The sequence below is a fragment of the Anolis carolinensis genome, chromosome 5 (genome assembly GCF_035594765.1).
Source record: "Anolis carolinensis isolate JA03-04 chromosome 5, rAnoCar3.1.pri, whole genome shotgun sequence".
NCBI lineage: Eukaryota > Metazoa > Chordata > Lepidosauria > Squamata > Dactyloidae > Anolis > Anolis carolinensis.
The window spans coordinates 138,587,272-138,608,428 of record NC_085845.1 but is presented as its reverse complement, the minus strand read 5'-3'; the positions used below and the strand labels follow the sequence as shown (position 1 = coordinate 138,608,428).

Genomic DNA, 21,157 nt, shown 5'->3' with positions numbered 1-21,157 from the left:
GCCAGATGAACATCCAGGTCTTGACAGATCAGAGCCAAAACCAGAGACCAAGTGACAACTCTTGGTGATAGCTTAGTGACAAGGTTGCAATAAAGTTATAGAGCCATCACCTTGTAAAGTAATTAAGTCTGACATATTACGTATCAACAACAATTGCTCACTGTGTGTCATTCAAAAAAACACTCCCAAACACAAAATGTAACTAATGAGAAGATAGTTCTCTCTCCATCTGTCTGTTCTCAATGAATCCCACAGCCAGAAGAGTGTGGCAGTCATCATTTGCCAGTACATTACCTGCAATACCTTGGGAAATCCTTTGACTAGGGGCACTGTCTGGCTGAAAAGATAGCCTTTTGGGGATCATAATTATAACGGATACCCCTCACTCTACACTCTTCACACACGCAAGCACACGTATGTGAGAGGTGAGGAAACACAGTTTGATTTTAGATTTTCTTTTAAAATGGTAGCTGCCACCAACCTAAAATGTTTTTAGGATTTTTGTTGTTAAATGTACTTGATATACGTTTCTCCCATTCCCTGCCCACACTGTTTCCACCCCTGGCTCCCAAACTGATGTTTACCATGAGGCTTTTCTGTGGTATTTAATTGTTGTATTGCTGGAACTATTATAAAGGCTTCTTAATAGAAAGATATACTGTAGAGGCTTTGGAAAGTTGAAAATAGAATAAAATTTTATTTTGTTAAAACAGGCAAATAATTACTTCAGAGAGGTACATAAGCGTAAACGGTTACAGAAGTTCTTCAGCTTAACTTAGTTGTATGTTTCAGATTACTTCACTTAGTTTCAAACAGTTCCAATCAAACCAAACTATCTATTGGTCAAGAAATCCTCGCTCTATTTGCTGAGAATAGTCACGAGTTCGACTAACCTAATCTAGATAGCCCCCTGGGTTGTTAATTAACTCTAACCTAGAGTCCTTCTATTAACCAGCCCACTAGTGAGAGTCAATCTCTTGAATTATCTCCCCCCAAGAGATCCAAACTGCCTGACCTATCCTGTTAGTTTCACAGCTCTCAGTTCTCTCACACACAACCAAAACTCCAAATTGCACTTTCCTCTCCAAAACCCAAAACCAAACTGCCTGGAGCTCTTTTTTCTCTTCACTCTAAGACTTGGCTCCTCCCATCTGCTCTGGCCAATCCTAGGATTCTCTCTCTAAACTCCTTCCTCTTTCTAACCACACTCAAGATGGCTGCCTGGCATTCCTCTACAAAATGGAGGCCTGCCTCACTCACTGTTACCCAGGCTTGATTTCCAGCCTAATAGGTAAGGTTCACTACAATATTCAATTGTGAATGACCTGAAATGTGAATCACAAAAATTGTGATAGCATATATCTGGTTTGTGATCTCATAACTACTGAACAGGAGGCAAACAATAGTTTCCCCAGCTTTGTTGCTATCACAAACACGTCTAATCTCTTCTAATTTAAAAAACGTAATAGGGTTGGCCCCAGTGCTGGATTTACCATTGTGCTTAGGTGTACTTAAGCACAGGGCTCCGTTGGTTGGTTGGGGGGGGGGTGATCATTCTGCCAATTTTTTAAATGATGGATTTTGCTTATGAGGTGGAATTCTAAAATTGAAGGCGTTCTGTTTTGGAGCGATTCCAGACATAATGATAGAGTTGATAGTCTATGGGAGTGTGCCACAAAGCAGGCAGTGTAGTTCTACTGGGCCTAGTTCTTTCATACCTTAACTAGCACAGGGCCTCATTTGTCCTAAATCCAGTACTGGATGGCCCTAGTTAGAACTTGGATTCCAAATCTCCATGTGATACCAGGTCTCTCTAAGTGTGGTTAGCAAAGCATCCCTTTAGTTTAGGTGGACTAATGGTCTCAGTCAGTGTCAGGGAAATAAATTTTCAAGTTCCAATAAAAGCATGAAAAGTGAAGGGCTCCTTTCACCAATAGTGTAGTTTGGGTGGTCTCTGCCCTGAACAAAATTACTACTGGCATAGTAGTAATGGTCATCATTATCATTCAGTTATATTATATTATATCGTTATTTCACTATGGATTAAATTACAGAGTTCACAAAACTGTAGGTAGAAAGTCAGATGTCAGGTAACTCAGATACTTAATGAAGGCAGTTTCTTGCGGCCCACAGAGTACAGTTTATACATTCAGGCAGCAATCTGGTGCCTGCTGAAGTGGCCACATGCAAAAAAGCACAAGGCACCTCCATCTGAAATGTTAAAGAGGGAATTTCAGTAGGCATGTGTTGACATTCAATTTAACCTTGCTAAATTCTTGCTCCTTCCCTGCTATTAAAAGTGCCAGAGCACTGCTACCTCAATGCTCAATTATTTGGGAGTAAATTCATTCAGACTTTGCCTTAGGATTGACCTTGATAGGTTAACTATAATAAAGCTTGTTCCATGGAGACTAATTTAGGCTCTTACTTTAAGTATCTCTCCAATGCTCCATGCAGCCTGTTTGGTGAATTTCTCTCTGGGAATTTTATTTCTTCATGCAAAAATAGCAGCTTTCATGCCTTTGAGACATGGAAACCACTCTCAATTTTAATCTGATAGAGCTATCAATGGTAGGGAACTGGCTTTAGGACTAGGATTCAGCACCTTCAATTACTCCTTTGAAGAACACTAGTTCTCTTGTATATTCTTGTTTTCTAAGGGAACGTTCTGCATGAAGGTGTTTTTTTTTGTATTTGTTTGCGAAATTAGGAAACAGGAAGCCTGGAAAATCCTGAGGTTGCTCATGATCGATTATAGAGAAGAATACAGAAAAGTGGGTTCCCATTCCAAGGGGAATAATATGGATTAGCTCCCTCCTGACCACTCCTCCTCTCCTTTCGCTATTTCTATGCATTTTGGTGTAGCATTTGTTTCCATGTTTTCCTCTCAGCTTGTGTTTCAGAGAAAATAATTAAAAGACATGAACATCAGAAATGCACAGGAAATATTAACTCACCTGGCTGTGTTTTCAGGAAACTGCAATACTAATTTGAAATACAGTATCCAACACTCGCTTATCCAACGTTCTGGATTATCCAACACATTTTGTAGTCAGTGTTTTCAATACATTGTGATATTTTGGTGCTAAATTCGTAAATACAGTAATTACTACATAGCATAGCGTATTGAACTACTTTTTCTGTCAAATTTGTTGTATAACATAATGTTTTGGTGCTTAATTTGTGAAATCATAACCTAATTTGATGTTTAATAGGCTTTTCCTTAATCCCTCTTTATTATCCAACATATTCACTTATCCAACGTTCCGCTGGCCCATTTATGTTAGATAAGTGAGACTCTACTGTACCCTCTTTCTTGTAAAAAGATTTGATCCTTACAGGCTCAAGCCTACCAAGAAACATCAAATTGCATCAAACTGGCTATCTAGCTTCTCTAATACAATATGGATCTACCGAGGAATGAGCAGGAAGTGTGAAGAGTCTATGAACCATAGGTTCATTTTCCCCATCAATAAAAAATGAAGCAGGGCAAGTCAGAGCAATGCTTCCACCTCCTGCTTGAGTCTCTGTAGAGGTTCTCAGTATTAAATTGGATGAGCATCTGACATCTAAGAATAATAGCTCAGGTGAAGTCGGGAGAGCATGGGAATTTTGTGGCACATTTAATTTAAAGGTGAGCATATGGGATGACTTTGGAACGATGTGACAGCTGCAGTCTGTATGGGGGAGCCACAAAGTTCATATTGCCAAAGATCACATTGCTTCTAGCTAATTTGTAGGCTATTAACATGCGTATGCATTTCTTTCTTTTTAGAGACTTTCCCATTCCCAAGCACACTAATTTTTCGCTTGTACATAAACTAGCCTTTTAAAGAAAAATCTAATTATTGTGATAAAATTTGTCTTTTTGCATCATTGCTTTTGTTTATAGTTGTTTCAAGTATTTATCCTCATACACATTGCCTAATTGAAGAGACCCTGATCATGGCACTGAAGTCCACATTTCAACAGATGCTATTTTTCTCATTTGAGTGGTGTAGAAGTTGCAGCTAGGAACTATATGTGAAAGATTTTTAATGGCTTTCTTTCCATCATTTCATTTTTACAGCTGCACTGTGTTACTATAAAGTATTTACTTCAATCAAGTATGTAAAGGCATCCAAATGTCAATGTATATTTTTATTCTCTTTAAAAATTGAATATACAGTGTAGAAATGACCAAGGATTTTTCAATATATCAGATGTGCAAAAAAGGCCTTTCAACTACTTCAATTACTTTTGTTGTTACTTTTATTAGTAGTTTGTGTTAAGCGACTATGCTCTACTATTTTTATTGGGATTTTCATCTAAATAATCTAAATAATTATTTTGCCAAATTCATTTCAGTTTCCTATAGAAATAATGTATTTACCTACGAATCTGGAATTTTAGAGGGTATGATGAGGGGTACATTGGGAAGTATAATTACAACTTCCCCCAAAGCTACCTCAGGTAACAAGTTCTGCAAGGCAAAAAAAAAAAAAAAAGATAAATGCCTCTCTATAGATTTATTTATTTATTTACTTACAGTATTTATATTCCGCCCTTCTCACCCCGAAGGGGACTCAGGACAGATCACAATGCACATATATATGGAAAACATTCAATGCCATTAGACATACGACATATATAGACAGATACATATAGATTTATAAAGTAGTTTGTCTCTTGTATCCAATACATAAAAGAGTACCTGTAAGGCTAACAGTTGGATCACTGCACAAACTTTCGTGGACTATAGTCTCCTCCTTGAGATGAATGATGTAGCTCGTATAGCCATGGGGAGGTATTATGTGTGGTGGTCTAATGATATATTCAGGACCATTTATTTTCCATTTCTGACTTCTGCCATTGGTCATAATATTTGGAATATTATAAATTCTTCAGTCCTGCTTTAAGTGAACTACGAAGTTAAGAGTACTAAAATCTTCTTGGCCCTGAAGAAGGTGACTATGAAAATGTTAAAATCATGAGTTCACCATAACTGAGGGACTGAGAGCACCCCATAACCCGCTGTTTTGGACACAGATAGCCTTGATGAGCCAGAAGCTTTCTGGACCCTACCCTGTGTCACTGCCATCAACACTAGTTGTGTACTTTGTGGGTTTGGGGCAAAGGGTTCCTACTGATAAGAACTGGACAAAAGGAGGGTACAGGACAGGGGATATGGACCGTGATATGAAATTGTCTGATCGTCTTTTAATCAATTGAGCCTGATAATGATTGAGTGATGCCCGCAAAGGGTAACATGTTACTGTGAAACTATAAAAGTAAATGCACTGTAAATGCCTGGGATCACTCCATTTTGAGGGCACCATTGGAGCTCCAGTTTGCAAAATAAAACTTGTTATCTAAGAGCAACAAACACCTGGTTATTTTGCTGGCCATGTCTCTAAAGTTGCACTTTTAAAGAGTCTGGAATGCAATATAAATAAACAATGACGATATCATCACCACCACCATCATCATCATCATCATCATCATCATCATCATCATCATCATCATCATCATTGTAGCCCGCAAACCTCCAGGATTAGAGAACAGAGATTTCAGACTATATTTCTTGTTTTCCAAGCTGATTTGAACCTTGGGACCTTTCTTTTTGTACAAGATGTTTGTGTGTCTGTAGATTCATGCTATTATGCCATACATGCTGCTGGCTGCTGTTCTGAGGGTAAAGGCTATCTAGCTTGCACCTCATTAACTGGCAATTCTTCTGACAACATCTGACTTCCTGGCTATGAGTGGAGGGGTCCTGCAGCTTTCAAAGCAGAGAACTGTTTGTCAAATGTTTCAGTTCAGCCAACCTTGGAGTATGTGTGTACATAGCAAATTCTTTCACTTTCTGGATCAGTTACCATTACCCACAGGAACGAAGAAAATTGGAATTGAGTTGAGGTGATTCAGTTCACAGCACATGTTACTAATCATTGCTATCGACTGGCTTACAACATTTTGCTGGAGTTTATGACAAATGGAAAAGACTGGAACTTTTCTGTTAAGAATGGTTCAAGAACACAGGGCTTTAAATGGATATTTTCCACATAGTTCTACCACTAATGTTAGAAATGGGAATCCAGAGATTATAGAATATTAGTCTCATGGCTAATACGGATGATAGAACCACAATGACAGATAGATTAATAAATGGGTAACACAATGCAGTGTATTCCCTTTGATAGAAGTTCTCCCATTAGAAGAGACCACATGAGCCTGCCAGTCCAACTGGCTTCCATTCAGCCTTGTCTTACAACAAAGGATATCAGTCCCTGCACTGTCCCATGTCCTGTTACTCTTTTTCAATTCTCACTTCAGTCTGTGGCACTGGAGTATGCGGAGTCCGCATTGGACTAACTTCTGGAGGCGTTGTTCCTTTTTAAAATCAACTTCTGCAAGTTTCAATGTCTATTGCTCCAATATTGACAATCTCCTCTTGATTTTGACTGCTTAATTTTGATTACAGTATTAACAGTGCAAAACACCTAAACTATTTCACAAGTATGGCACTGACAGTGAATAGTATCTGATTTTTCTCCTCTGTATGAATTATAGTTTAATTTTCTTGATAGGAGGAACAAGATATCAAAATTTCCTTTCTTGTTAGTCCTGTTTTAGCATTCTTAAGTCACACAATTTGTCTTGTATGAAGAGAGGGGAGTGAAGCTTTCCCAATTATTGGGGTATTTTTTAGCATTAACAATCTGATTTACAAAGTAAGATACGTTAAGAAAATAAAGAAATAGAGAGAAGAAAAGTAGAGAAAGGAGAGAGAAAAAGACATGTAAGTAAAACACAGTAAGAATATGATTCCCACCTAACCCCCAAATTCCAACTGTAATGAAAAGAAAAATTCAAATGAAAAGATTATTCTGTCATTATATAATTATATATAAAGATATATAATCCAAAGATAGGTTTACTGATCAGGCATTTAAATACTTCTTGTCCCCAACTCTGGACTTTGTGTTGGAGAGAAGACTTGAACTGTTTTACTGTATTTGGAGGCATATATTCTGTCTCCTTTTTGAGTCTCCTTGTGGAGAGAAAAACCAACCAACATATAAATAAACATAACATAACATAACATAACAACAACAACAACAACAACAACAACAACAACAACAACAACAACTCATCCGCTATCAGGACCTCAAGATTGAACTTCAAAGACTCTGGCAGAAATCAGTACAGGTGGTCCCGGTGGTGATGGGCACATTGGGGGCCGTACCAAAAGATCTCAGCCAGCATTTGGAAACAATAGACATTGACAAAATCACAGTCTGCCAGCTGCAAAAGGCCACCCTGCTGGGATCTGCACACATCATCCGAAAATACATCACACAGTCCTAGACACTTCGGAAGTGTCTGACTTGTGATTTTGTGATATGAAATCCAGCATATCTATCTTGTTTGCTGTGTCATAATAAAAATAATAATACTAATAATAATAATAATAATAATAATAATAATAATAATAATAATAATATATTGGTCTGTTGATATTTTCTTACATATAAAAGATTTCCAACATTACTACTGAATCATGAATATACTTAAATAAGTTTGTAATCTTTAGTTGTCTAGGAAATTGTGATTACATTGGAATTGTATCTTTGTTATTCATATTTTTTTTAAAAGTATGACTATCTATGCACAAAGCTCCAAATCTTTTAACTGGCTGTTTTAATGTCTTTTGTACCAGATCAAAGGGATTACGGTAGTCAAAGCGCACTTGACAATGAAAGCTTTAAATATCCATTTCTAATGTACACATTAATGAAGAAGACACTGGTCTGCAGAAATAACAGTGCATATAAATTGCAAAATTACTTCAGCATTTATGCTGGAGGTAGAGAACAAGATATTCCTTGATGGTTCAGCAATTTTATCAACATTAATTAAAGAGATGCTAATTAGATTTTAAAGAATTACTTTTAGGTATGAAAACATAATTTCTTGATTGTATTTTGCATAATAAAATTATATTTTGTTCATTGCCATCCGATATACAACAACATATGTTGGATAAATGGGTATTACAGGAAATTGTTTCACCTACAAAATTACATTGTAATAGCACTAACAGCTATTAACAATTAAATAACTGGGACCCAGAAATGCCTGTTCTAAAAATAAACTTTATTGTTCACTTTGTATTCTATCTTCTATACTTGATTAAATGAAAGATTGATTCAAAATATAGAGTATTATTTCATGTATTAAGGGCAATTGTTGCTTTTGTAAGGTAGTATAGATCAGCCTTGTGAATTTGCTGATATAGTCAACAAATTATAAAATAGTCTGTAGACTATTTTATATGAAATTGAGATAAAAATTGGATTATTATATCTACCTTAATCATAAAATTAGAAGGATTTGACGCTACTGCTGTAGATACCACCCATACTATTTTTCACGACCATATGGAATTTCTGGCAATAAATCATGGTAGAACTACATGGCTGCAAGGAAAAATAGTGAGAAAACTCAACTCATTTTCTCATATTCTGATTTAGAAAACTTATTTTATAAATCTGAATTCATACTGCTATAAAGTGCCCTTCAAAAGAATTCCTTGATTAATATTCAAGGAGCTAAAGATTCAAGGAGCTAAAGATTGTGCAGCATGTAGTGACCCATGAATATAAATATTAGTATGCCTGTATCTGTTTAAGTTCTTTTATGCCATTTGAGAATAATTCAATGCTTGCAATGCTTGCAAGCTAGTTCAATATGTAAAATTAGTTTAATGACCTCATCATAAAGGCTCATGGATTCACCTCAAATTCATGGGCTCCTGACGGCAGGTGTGGAGAACCCATTGCTCCATGCCCCACATCACTCTACTTACTATGTCCCCTATCCCATGGAGGGAAGTGTTGCTGCCCAGCTCCTGTTTTGCTACGGTGGCCATGTGTGCACAATGATCTTTCCTCTTTCAGCATGGAGCCTAGACAAAAGTTGATGTGCATTGTGGGAAGTGCTCCATGCTGAAAGTGGAGGGGAAGCAACGTACAACGGGCAAATCAGCCTATGTGATGAGGTGGTTTGTCAGCAGGAGGGAGAGGAAAGAGGGGAACAGAAATTTGACCTTCTCAGTAGATTTGTCTACACTGATGAAAAAAAGTTCTCTTTCATACCACATTTTCCTGGTTCACATTGACTCTGCAGTGGCCCCATTAATGCTACACACATCATGCGCAACCTAGTGAGATTGTCACAATTGGCCACACATTTTCCCTGGTAAACTCAACTCACTATAAGGTCACTGTCCATATTTCTACTCCTTTGAATTATTTTCAGTCACACAGCTCTGCCATCATGCAAGTGAAGTACAGTAGAGTCTCACTTATCCAACACTCACTTATCCAACGTTCTGGATTATCCAACGCATTTTTGTAGTCAATGTTTTCAAAACATCGTGATATTTTGGTGCTAAATTCGTAAATACAGTAATTACTACATAGCATTACTGCATATTGAACTACTTTTTCTGTCAAATTTGTTGTATAACATGATGTTTTGGCGCCGGGCTGTGGCGCAGGCTGGTGAGCAGCCTGCTGCAATAAATCACTCTGACCATGAGGTCATGAGTTCGAGGCCAGCCTGTGGTGGGGTGAGCACCCGTCAATTAAAAATAAAAAATAGCCCCTGCTCATTGCTGACCTAGCAATCTGAAAGATAGTTGCATCTATCAAGTAGGAGATAAGTTACCACTTATAAAAAGTGGGGAGGCAAATGTAACTAATTTACGACGTTGGAATGAGGAAGTGTGGTCAGAGTGGATGATGAAGCAGCTGCTCCCCCCTGTGGCCAGAATCGAACATCCCCTCAGGAGAAGGTTAAATTGCCTCTGCATCTGTCTGTCTCTGTCTCGGTTCTATGTGTATATGGGCATTGAATGTTTTCCCTATATGTATATAATGGGATCCAACCTGAGTCCCCTTTGGGGTGAGAAGGGCGAAATATAAATACAGTAAAGTCTCACTTATCCAAGCTAAACGGGCTGGCAGAAGCTTGGATAAGCAAATATCTTGGATAATAAGGAGGGATTAAGGAAAAGCCTATTAAACATCAAATTAGGTTATGATTTTACAAATTAAGCACCAAAACATCATGTTTTACAACAAATTTGACAGAAAAAGTGGTTCAATACGCAGTAATGTTATGTTGTAATTACTGTATTTATGAATTTAGCACCAAAATATCACGATATATTGAAAACATTGAGTACAAAAATGGCTTGGATAATCCAGAAGCTTGGATAAACGAGGCTTGGATAAGTGAGACTCTACTGTACTGTAAATAATAAATAAATAAATAAATAATTTGTAAAATTATAACCTAATTTGATGTTTAATAGGCTTTTCCTTAATCCCTCCTTATTATCCAACATATTCACTTATCCAACATTCTGCCAGCCCGTTTATGTTGGATAAGTGAGACTCTACTGTATTACTATTTTCTGGTAAGCAGGGGTGTGCTACACTAATGCACTGATATGCAAGTATTTGTAGATATGCAGCTTTAAAAATAAAATAAAATTCAATCCAAGAAAGAATGATTTACCAACAAGAATATTAACTTCTCTGCCTTCCACTAACTCCTTCCTGCAACTCCACAACAAAATGATACTGTTGTATCCCAGAGCAGGAATACCTCTGAAATACCACACCAGTTGAGTATAATCAGCAAGCCATTTATTGAAGAATATATGAAAGACAAGCAATAAAAATGAAGCAAACAGTAAAAATGATGCAAACATTATAGTCCAAAAACAGTATCTTCAATAGGTAACAATCCATGAACGTCAAGGTACAAAGCCGAAAATATAAGAAACAAGGTAGCAAAATCCAAAAGAACAAGGCAGCATAGAAATCCAAAAACCATCATTCCCATTGCCATCAGGCACAGGCCCAGCATACCCATCATCCCCATTGACATCATTGACATCAGACACAATTACAGGCTGAACTACAACAGATACAACCTGGCCGACTACATGCCAAAAATTCTCGATTTTCTATAAAACTGCAGGATAAAAAGTAAGATATTTTAAACCAGATTAAAACCCAAACAACCATGTTGCAACTGAATAATCAAGAACATCATGTGGCAGGATTGTAGTGTCTACAAGGTAGTTTTTTTTTAGTGCATTTAGACGTCCTCAGGCAAAAGTAACTTGTTTCCTCCTCTCCTAGCTTATTATTTATTAAGAAGCATCCCCATCTTTACCACACATTGAAACCGGTGTTGCTTGGGAAGGTGCCTTCATTTGATATTTTCCTATGGGAACTACATATGTAGCATCACAGGCAAAACTGAAATTTGGTGGTGTGTTCATTGAGATGTATTCAGTTTAGTGATTAGGGGCAAAAGTATTTTCTCAGTTACTTTTTTTAGCCTAGCTTTTGTTCGGTATGTCATTTTCCCATGGAGAGCCACATCCTTTCTGTAGTTGACAACTACTTTGATTGCACATCATCTAATCTACTTAGACAACTAAATCATTCACTTCTATCAAATATATCCAAAGGCAGACAGTAAAGCTGGAAACTGTCACGGGCAGATCAAGTCAAGCGCTTGCTTCAGAGGGTTGAGGTGACTTCTAGACATACCGCCATATGCTTGTCATTCATGGAACCCTGTCATTCATCTTCTCAGACATACAAATGTTAGTCATGGCAATGACAGGTCAAAGCTCAGAAGATGTAGAGAGCTGTCCCAGCTGCAGGGTCCTCACCTCTCCTGACATAAATCTCTACTTAACTTCCAGTTATTTTAGCAGAAATCATGGAGGAAGGCACATGGGGTGAAAGGGTCATCTGGCACAGAGATTTGTAGTTTCCATTCCAGACACATTAACAGCTATTTAAATAACACAAGACTCTGGAAGAGAATCATCTAAAAGCGACAGATTATTTCATTTCTTTTCTCTCTCTTCTAACTAATGAAATACTTATTTAGGCACACAGTAATTTAATTCATCTCTGCTCCTTCAACATATAGACATTTGATTCTACTGCAGGATTCTTGCCAGTAGATGTCAGCTTACACTATATAATAAAAGCACTTCAATCATTTATTTTCCGTGGCTTCATCCTATAGGATTCTAGGACTTGCAATCTGCTGGCGTGGGATCTTTGACAGAGAAAAACCACATAAAACTATAGATCCTAAGATTCCATAGGATGGAACCATAGCAGTTAAAGTGGCATCATTGTGCTTTTTTTCTCTGTCAGGAGTTACTTGAGAAACTTCTGGTGTTAGAGAATTGACCATCTTCAAGGACGTTGCCCAGAGGATGCCTAGATGTTTTGATGCCCATCTTTGTGGGAGGCTTCTCTCATGTCCTTGCATGGAGCTAGAGCTGACAGAGGGAGCTCATCCGTGCTCTCCCTGGGTTGAATTCGAACCAGCAACCTTCAGGTCAACCTTCAAGTGATCAGTCCTGCCGGCACAAGGGTTTAACCCACTGCGCCACCAGGGTCTCCATTTGTGTTGTGCTTGTGCATTGTAAAAACGACTCCACTTTCACAGTCCAGTATAATATAAATTAACTATGTGTTTCACTGATGCTTGCTTCACTAACAGAATGAATACCAGCTAGTCACTTGTCTGAGAGAGAGTAAAGGGATATAGTGGGGACGACATTTCAGTGGGAGGAAATTTATTTATTTATTTATTTACAGTATTTATATTCCGCCCTTCTCACCCCGAAGGGGACTCAGGGCGGATTACAATGAACACATATATGGCAAACATTCAATGCCAACAGACAAACAATATACAGTATAGACAGACACAGAGGCATTTAACATTTTTTTCCAGCTTCACGATTCCGGCCACAGGGGGAGCTGTTGCTTCACTGTTCACTAGTGGCTGTACTTCCTCATTCCTTTCCTCGTGTTTTGCTGGCAGTTTTATGACGTTGTAAATTAGTTAAATTAGCCTCCCGCATAAAGCTTACCTAAATTTCCCGACTTGACAGATGCAACTGTCTTTCGGGGCTGCATAGGTCAAGAGCAAGCTGGGCTATTTAATGGTCGGGGGCTTAACCCGACCCAGGCTTCGAACTCATGACCTCTTGGTCAGTAGTGATTTATTGCAGCTGGTTACTAGCCAGCTGCGCCACAGCCCGGCCCTCTCTTTACTATATCTGTTGTCCTATAAAATGGAATTCAAGTCAATGGGATTCTAGTCGACAACCATTATGTAGTTAATCAGGTTTAAAGGCCACAGAAAGCATGAAGAACATAAAGAAATTATAAAAAGAATCAAGCGTAAGGGTGTAACTAGCTACATTTTGACACCATTTTAATTTCCATTGTTCAAAGCTATCAAAAGTGGGAATTGTAGTTTAGTGATATATTAGCACTCTGTGGCAGAGAAGGCTCAATAACTTGTAAAACTCCAGCTCCCAATGCCATGCTTTCATAGGATTGCACCATGGCAGTTAAAATGGTGTGAAACTACATTAATTCTACTGTGTAGATGCACCATAGGAAAATCTGACAGAAAGGTTTGGAGGGATGTTAAGCTCTCAACTGGAGTGATGTGGACCAAGAATGTCCAAAAATATGATCTGAAATATGTCAATGCTTCAATTGCAGATTTTTAGTAGGTTTTCTGGGTTTTCCCCCCACTTCACGTTATTATTGATTGGTATATCGGAGGCAACTCTTGAAACTCCCATGGGTTTTAGCCATGTGAATAATTAAAACATTTTAGACGCCGAAGCAATCAATGGTGCCCAAATTGGCAGACAGGCTCTACCTGTTCAGAATGCAGACAGTATTTTAAAGGTAAGGAATTATTATTGGTGTCTGTCCAAACGTATTCTCCAAGGAGCAATGCTGGAGATGAGTTTTACAGTTGATGGATGATACCTCTTTCACCTGAAGACATGTGGAGAGTTTCAGTCAGGCAACAGAAAATGACATTAGTGGGAGACGGCTGCATATGTTCTGCTTTCTTAGTTGGTGTCCCCAGAGATTAAAATTTAAGTCGATGTTTTTAAAATAGTTTACTGATCCTTCATTTCCACAACTGCAAAATGTTTACTCCAACTTTCACCTTTAACTGATTGAGGAATACCTGTTTCGCTTCAGGGTTAAGGTTAATTGTTTTAAGTCTGCAATCATCTGCAGAATTATGAGGGAGAAAGTTCCATTAAAGACAGTGGGCTTTACTCCTTAATAGGCATGCAAAGACTTGAGCTTATGCACTGCCACATTCAGTGTTCCTTTGAAAGTTTAATTTTAACGAAAGACATTCATTTCACGTGGCATCTTAGGTAAAGGTAAAGGTTTTCCCCTGACATTAAGTCTAGTCTTGTCCAACTCTGGGGGTTGGTGCTCATGTCCATTTCTAAGCTGAAGAGTCAGCGTTGTCCATAGACACCTCGTAGGTCATGTGGCCAGCATGACTGCATAGAGCGCTGTTACCTTCCCGCAGAAGCAGTACCTATTGATTTACTCACATTTGCATGTTTCCAAACTGCTAGGTTAGCATCTTAGATCAGGGGTCCTCAAACTTTTTAAGTGGAGGGCCGATTCATGGTCCCTCAGATTGTTGAGGGGCCAAATTATCATTTGAAGAAAAAAACAAACAAATTCCTATGCTCACTGCACATGTCTTATTTGTAGTGCAAACCCCCCCCCCCAACAACAATCATTTATTTATTTGCTACATTTATACCCCACCCTCTCTCAACCCGAAGGGGACTCAGAGTGGCTTACAAGTTGTATGTACATACAATCTATATATATAAAAGAGTGATGGCATCACGGCAATTCACAAAACAACAAAAGTACAGGCCCCCCAACCTCAAAATTTGACAACACAACCCATCATCCACGCCTCAAGGTTGATACAACAAAAAGAAAAGAAAAATAAAGTCCTAATTAGAGGGAGAGCAATAATTTTATTTATCCAATTGCTGCCAGGTTAGAGGGCTAATCTCTGCCCACTTGGTCTCCTAGCAACCAAGGGACAGCCAGGTTTCAGTTAGGGGACAGGCCAATTCAGGCCTCACTTAGACTTCTTCCACAGATTATCTAATTTGCACTGGATTATATGGCAGTGTAGACTCAAGGCCCTTCAACACAGCTATATAACCCATTTATAATCTTATATTATCTGCTTTGCACTGGATTATCTTGACTCCACACTACCATATAATCCACTTCAGTGTGCATTTTATACAGCTGTGAAGAAGGAGCCTCATATAATCCAGTTCTGAGCAGATAATATAAGATTAGAAATATACAGTAGACTCTCACTTATCCAACGTAAACAGGCCGGCAGGATAAGTGAATATGTTGGATAATAAGAAGGGATTCAGGAAAAGCCAATTAAACATCAAATTAAACATACAAATTAAGCACCAAAACATCATATTATACAACAAATTTGACAGAAAAAGTAGTTCCATGCGCAGTAATGCTATGTAGTATTTACAGTAGAGTCTCACTTATCCAACACTCGCTTATCCAACGTTCTGGATTATCCAACGCATTTTTGTAGTCAATGCTTTCAATATATCGTGATATTTTGGTGCTAAATTCATAAATACAGTAATTACTATATAGCATTACTGTGTACTGAACTACTTTTTCTGACAAATTTGTTGTCTAACATGATGTTTTGGTGCTTAATTTGTAAAATCATAACTTAATTTGATGTTTAATAGGGTTATCCTTAATTCCTCATTATCCAACATATTCGCTTATCCAACGTTCTGCCGGCCCGTTTATGTTGGATAAGTGAGACTCTACTGTACTGTATTTGCAAATTTACCACTAAAATATCACAATGAATTTAAAACACTGACTACAAAAACATTGATTATGAAAAGGCAGACTGCGTTGGATAATCCAGAACATTGTATAAGCAAATCTTGGATAAGTGAGATTCTACTTTAATATGAAATAATTACTGGGATAGAATAATGCAGAACAATATAATCTCTAAAACCAGGACAGTAAATAAACAGGGGAATTCCACACAGGAAACAATCAGGGCCAGCTAACACCTCCCAACAAAGTATTCCCATCGTCAAAGTCTGGCAAATCCTGTTTTCTCAGGGCCACAGACAGTAGAAGCACATAAAATATTGCAAACAATACCACTCTGAAAACAAGGGAATTCCAAACAGGAAAGAATCAGGGCCAGCTAACACCTCCCGACAAAGTATTCCCATTATCAAAGTCTGGAAAATCCTCTGTTTTCTCAGGGCCACAGACAGTAGAAGCACATAAAATATTGCAAACAACACCACTCTGAAAACAAGGGAATTCCAGACATGAAACAATCAGGGCCAGCTAACACCTCCCAACAAAAAATTCACTCAGGGAGGAAACAGCCAGGCTTTAAAGCTGCAAGGCCATTACATCCTAATCATTTTTCCTAATTGCAGCATTCATACTTCCCTCCAACAGACAAAAAAAAAAACAATCAGAAATATTGTATATTCACAACCTTTAGGAAATAATATCCCCTGATGGCGCAGCATGTTAAAGCGCTGAGCTGCTGAACTTCTGGACCGAAAGGCCACAGGTTTGAATTGGGGGAGCGGAGAGAGCCCCCACTGTTAGCCCCAGCTTCTGCCAACCCAGAAGTTCGAAAACATGCAAATGTGAGTGCATCAATAGGTACTGCTCCGGCGGGAAGGTAACGCCGCTCCATGTAGTCATCCCACATGACCTTGGAGGAGTCTACGGACAACGCCGGCTCTTCGGCTTAGAAATGGAGATGAGCACCAACCTCCAGAGTAAGACACGACTGGACTTAATGTCTGGGGAAAACCTTTACCCTTGACCTTAACTACCACCAATTCCTCAATACTTTATTTCCCATACCACCAGACTTCGCCACAGCAACGCGTGGCCGGGCACAGCTAGTATATTATATTATTATTATTATTATTATTATTATTATTATTATTATTATATTTCATTTACCATATTGGTAAATGAAAAAACAATACAATATTTAAAAATAAAAATAATTTTAACCAACATACTGTAAACTTATCAGGATTACAGTGGGAATTGTGGGCCTGCTTCTGGCCAATGAGATAATCAAGTAGGATTGTTGTTGTTGTGCCTTCAAGTCATTTCAGACTTTGGGCGAGCCTATGTCTAAAACTGAGGGCGGGGGCCAGGTAAATGGCCTTGGAGGGCCGCATCTGGCCCCCGGGCCTTAGTTTGGGGACCCCTGTCTTAGATGTTGCTTAATAAACTTATTAAACAAGCTCTGTGATATAACCAAGACATGGAATATATACAACATAATATTATATAAATGAATCTGGTGTTATCTTTCAGAAATATATTTTGTCAAAACACAGAACTTAAGAAAATGCACTCAAGTCCTCTATTTTATGTAGATCTAGGGTCATATTTAAAAGACACATAGCTCACAGTTATTAGGATTACATTGATATTTTGGATTTGTACAAATCCATTAAAACTATCAATGTTACTAATTTAAATTGGCCAGACTTCTCTTTGCATGAGTTTCAAATGTGGTTAACCAGTAGTTCCTTTTAAAAATATTCTGTAAATCCTAAAAATTGGCTGGATCCTTTTTATACCTCTGTGACAGAAAATATTAACTAGATATGCCGTATATACTCGAGTATAAGCCGACCCGAATACAAGCCGAGGCACCTAATTTTACCACAAAAAAACTGGGAAAACATTGACTCCAGTATAAGCCAAGGGTGGTAAATTTCAGAAATAAAAATAGATACCAATAAAATTACATTAATTGAGGCATCAGTAGGTTAAATGTTTTTGAATAATTACATAAAGCTCAAATTTAAGATAAGACTGTCCAACTCTGATCAAATAATTATTCTCATCTTCTTCAATGTAAATGTGCTTATGTATCCTTTTAATAATAATAGAGTAAAATAATGCATGTAATAATAATAATAAATACAGGAAAATAATACATGTAATAATAAATAGAGTAAAATAATAAATACAATAATAATAATAATAATAATAATAATAATAATAATAGAGTGAAATAATAAATGTATTAATAATAATAATAAGAAAAATAGAGTAAAATAAATGTAATAGTAGAAACAATAATACAGAAAAATAATAAATGTACCATATATTCTCGAGTATAAGCTGACCCAAATATAAGCCAACCAGCACCCTCACCCGAGTATAAGCCGAGGGGGGCTTTTTCAGTCTTAAAAAAAAGGCTGAAAAACTAGGCTTATACTCGAGTATATACAGTAATCTGTTCTAATGCCAGAAATCTGAGTTTTTTTTCTAGAAGAACCCCTCCCTTCTAAAAAAAGATTTTAAAACATTTGAAATCCTTACTGAGATGTTGCCTCATCTTGAGAGACACTGTTACTACTCACATAATAGAAAATCTGTTGTGCACTGAGCTATTTTTCATGTTATGATTGACAGATGGAAAATATGCCTTGCAAAGATTGTTTTCAAATTGCCTTTTTTTAACCACACTATGGAATGTAGTACTATAGAAAGTCTTGAAAAAAATGCTATTCCATCAGTTTCAAACTCTGAAGGAAGCCGATGCATGAGATGGTAGAGCAGTAGCTCTGTCCCCTCCATTGTCATCTCCACATCCTCTATACATTCAGGTTCTCCATATGATTGGGGAACGACAGAAATGACAATGGTGGGAACAGTACAAATTTACTCTCCCTTCTCATATAGTTACCTTATTTAGGTTTCAGCATATATGAATAGGGATGTAGTTATCTGAAATGGAAACTGATTTATCCCAGGTTTATTCTATGGCTTCACAAGACTTACATTGTTAGAAGACATCAACACAGCCTGGGAATAATCAGGTATGAAGTCACTAATCTGTAAAAACAGCAGAATTCATAATACTGGCCAACACCTTCTGGGGCCTCATATGTTAGCTCTGTTTCTGGATATATTTGATCTGCTGATTTCAATAATGGCACCGGTTTTCCTCTATCAGTTCTAGTTCCAGAGATACAGAACATATGCCACCTACCAGTCACTATCTGCTGGCCCATAGGAAATCATGATAACCATATCTGAGGACCTCATCACACTAAAGCATCTATCCATTTTAAAATTGGTTGCTGCGTCCTGCAGAATTCTGGAGTTTGTAGTTTAGTGAGGCCAAATACCTCTCCAAGCATTTTAAAGGTCCCTCCCTAAAATACAAACCCCAGAATTCAGCAGGAGGCAACAACTGAATTTAGGGTGGATATATGCTCTAGTCTCCTGCCAACCTAGCAGTTTGAAAACATGCAAATGTGAGTAGATAAATAGGTACCACTCTGGCGGGAAGGTAACGGCGCTCCATGCAGTCATGCCAGCCACATGACCTTGGAGGTGTCTACAGACAACGCCGGCTCTTTGGCTTAGAAATGGAGATGAGCACCAACCCCCAGAGTCGGTCACGACTGGACTTAACGTCAGGGGAAAACCTTTACCTTATATGCTCTAGTGTGATGAAGTCCTAAGAAAATAATGCTGATGTAATCCATCCAATCCAATTTTCTGAATTAGTGCCCCAAATAACCCCAGGAATAGTCCTAAAAACAAAACACCAATAGTATATTGTTGTTGGGCTGTGTAATTGGTTATGATTCCTTGGTAGTGTGATTTGAAAGGTAATATAAACTCTATACAAGCTACTGATTAAATCTATAAACCAAACAACCATACTTACATGAGAATAGCTTCATAATGAATTATCTTAAGTAATTCTCGGGTTTTGGAGCAAGCAAGCAAAGGCTTCTAGTTAACCACTGTGGGAACAAGGAGTTTGACAAGATAGGTTGTTTGTTGTAAGCCGTCCTGAGTCCCTTCATGTGAGAAGGGCGGGATATAAATGTTGGAAATAAATAAATAAATAAATTGTATGCTCCACGATGGCTGTTCATGCCTCTGTTGTTTTATTAGGCATTCATTTTGTACACCTCAACTTCTTATTTAACTCTGTTTTGGCATTCAATTGAATTTCTAGCTTATGTTTCCATTACCATTATGATTTCTAAAGCATATCTGAAAATAGGGGTTCCAATCATTAAATCTCTTTTCTACCCCCTCACTGTGAGGTCTACATATAATTTGTCTCTTAATGAAATATTAATATTTTCCTTCCAGTCACAGCCTTTGTAATTTTGCTGCAAATATGGAAGCAGATTCATCTGAAACCTCAGATGTGCACATTTGAAAATCTTCTGTTATGGCCAGGGGTTTGGATAAATTTGGCTGAACTATTTGCACTATTTCTTTTAGGTTTCTCTGGAGATCTGATAGTCTATAAGACTGTATATTACTCAGCAATGCTGCTACATTTTTATGAATGAATTCCATTTACTTCAAGACACTTCCTTAACTCTCCTATATAACAGGCTAGTCAAATTTGAGTCTTCCTTTATCACTGTAATTTGTTGCCAACTTCAAGAGAGTTCTTTTATATCATGTTTTTGCCAGTTGCAAAAACGTATATACATGCAGTCAGTCACACATAAAACTTTTATTAATAACAAATACTCTGCAAATAGCATATTTAGCACAATTTTGTAGTAAGTGAAACAAATTTGTATTCACTTGGAGCCTTGTTGCAAGAAGCCAGTAAAGTGCAATAGCCCCAAGATAATCATGCTGTCAGTTGAGGCCAGCTACATGACATTGTTGATCTTCAATTGGTGTTGCATGGGAGACTATTTCAAGAGTGATTTCATTTGCAAAAAGGAAAAACCCACAGTTACTTCCTTTACTGCTTCTGTGGCACTATGATTTCCAAAGCAAAGTATCACTATTTTTTTTATGATTTTGCGTGCTAAGGGGTATTCAGTGAGCATATGCTTTGGTTGAGAAAATGTGGTGATCATGGAAGATCCAGCCCCTTTCTTGAGTCTCTGAATACTTCCAGACATAACTTAAACCTGCACAGAAGCAGGTTAAAAACCTGACTCTGGCATAAGTTTAAGTTCACACACACACACACACACACACACACACAAAAACTGGACTTTCCTGGAGGAGGAGGGGGTGTTTAGATGCCATCCCAGTAGTTACTCACCCCTAATTTGCTCTCCCCTCAGTCTCCTGGTGTGTCATTTGTATACATCAGAAAGAGAAAAGAATCACCATAATAGTGGCCTGGT

General features: G+C 37.8%; 1 long non-coding RNA gene across 1 annotated transcript in view; it reads left to right on the top strand.

Moving 5' to 3' along the window:
* Window positions 1-875: 875 nt before the first annotated feature.
* LOC134299467 (uncharacterized) overlaps window positions 876-21,157 on the top strand; it is a 52,014-nt gene continuing 31,732 nt past the window's right edge. Inside the window, exon 1 of the long non-coding RNA XR_010006684.1 lies at window positions 876-1,291. This is a non-coding gene — a long non-coding RNA (uncharacterized LOC134299467). The remainder of the gene's footprint in view (window positions 1,292-21,157) is intronic.